This window comes from Psammomys obesus, unplaced genomic scaffold, assembly GCF_907164565.1.
Source record: "Psammomys obesus unplaced genomic scaffold, mPsaObe1.curated_primary_1811, whole genome shotgun sequence".
NCBI classification, from domain to species: Eukaryota; Metazoa; Chordata; class Mammalia; order Rodentia; family Muridae; genus Psammomys; species Psammomys obesus.
The window spans coordinates 4309579-4311665 of record NW_026592666.1 but is presented as its reverse complement, the minus strand read 5'-3'; positions in this window follow the sequence as shown (position 1 = coordinate 4311665).

The following is a 2087-nucleotide window of genomic DNA, read 5'->3' as shown; positions in this document are numbered from 1 at the left end:
ATCTATCTATCTATCTATCTATCTATCTATCTATCTATCTATCTATCTATCTATCATCTATCTCTATCTAATCTATCTATATTATTTTTTACACTTTTAAAAACTTATTATTTGTGAATTTTACATCATGTACCAAATCCCACTCATCTCCCCATCCCTTCACATCTGCCCTCCTCCTTTGCAACTTCTCCACAAAAAAAAAAAAAAAACAAAAACAAAAAAGCATCTCACTATGGAAGTTGTGGTGTGTCACAGTATGTCACATAGTATATGCTTTTGTCCAACAGCTTTACTTGCAAATGTTCATTGCAGTGAGTCATTGGTCTGGTTCAAGACCTCTGGCTTCAGCTATTCTGTTAGCAGTGGATCCTCACCAGGATTTTTCTCTTGGATATTTTGTTGTTGTCCTGTGTCATGAAGGTCCTGTAGCTTTGGATATGTAGGAGCAGCCCCTTCATGAAATCTAGTAGTTCATAGATGGGATCCATGTGGTATGGGTAACTCAGGGCCTTGGACCTGGGCCTGGGTGGAAGTTGGGATGGTCAGCTTACCTGCTTTCTCCTACCCATGTCACCAGTGTCATTTTTACTATGCTGCCCGGTTGAGGCACAGGGCCAGCTCTCAAAAGTGCTGTAGCTGTTGAGGGGTGGAGCCAGCTCTCCTGCTCTCACAAACTCAGGGTTGGTTCACTTGCCTTCCCTGGTTGGGCAGTAGTATATCTCTCACCACCATATTGCAGACAAATGGAGGGGCCACTCTCCCATGCTCACGAAATTGGGGCTGGCTCACCTGTGCCCCTACCATTAAAGCCAGCTATACTGTGCTGCCCAGTCTAAGTATGGGGCCAGCTCTCCTGAGTGCCATAGCAAATGAGTGGTAGTGCCAGCTACTCCATTAGTACCAGCTTTCCTGAACCAACTCCACCATAGCCATCTCTTCCATGTTGTCCATGCACAGAATGGGGCCAGCTCTCCTGACTGTGGTGGGCAATGATGGGCAAGGTCAGCTCAGTACAGTGCTTGCACATCAGCATAACTTTAGGCAGTAGCCCAGACCAGGATTATCTTCATGCTCTTTAATGACAATATGGGCCACAGACATCAGCACAGACCACATATACTGTAGGGCCAGGGATTCAAACATTGGCCCTGGAGCAGCTTTGACCTAAACTTCTCCATGGACCCAGGTCATTGTGCAGCCTCCTCATATCTGCCTATTCCTCACCACCATTGAGTCTCTAGTTCCACCACTCTCCATGGTGCACAGACTGCTAGGCTTCACTTTCTTTCCCATCTCTGCACCAGATAATCCCTCTCTTCCATCACTCTATCACATACTTGCTCATTGTAATGGGGCCTCCCATGGGAACCAAGGCATGCATTTGTGTGTCTCTTTTGGCTGGATGCCTTGGGAGCCACAAGGACCCCTTATTTGATACTTTTAATTAAAATATGTGGTCTTGTCACTTGAAGCTATAAAATCAGCTTGGATTAATGAGAGACTTGTACCTGTGAAATGAAATGTCTACTATTCTAGGAAAATTGATGCTGATTAGGTGGGGCTGAAAAGTAAGCTATCTTTAAAAAAGACCAGCATCATGACATTGGAATCTTTTGGGAAGTATTTCCTTAGGGTCTACAAACAGCCGTAGTCTAAGAAGACAAACTGCATCTCACACTGTAGCTGAGGTTAGCAGTGTTTAAGAGTCTCTCACACGGTATTGGTTTGAAAACATGGAACCTGGAGGATTGCAGGTGGTAATTTAGAACAGCGGAGACTTGATATTATGAAAGAATAGGAGAGGTCAGGGGTGAAAGTTGTAACAAAGACTCCAGCATATTAGAGATACTAGGTCAATGTGATGACTACCAAGGACAACAGAATGCACGGAGTGGGGCTGGCCTGAAACTACCAGGCATGCTGTTTAACTGTGGATGGAAACATCAGAAACATGTGGATGGTCATTCTCTTTGGATCCCAGAAGATCATGAGTTCCAGATGTCAGACATAGAATGACATCTGGAATGACTGTTGGTGTTTAGTTTTTCTTTGATTTGATTGTGACTTTGTCCTGTCTCTTTCCTCCT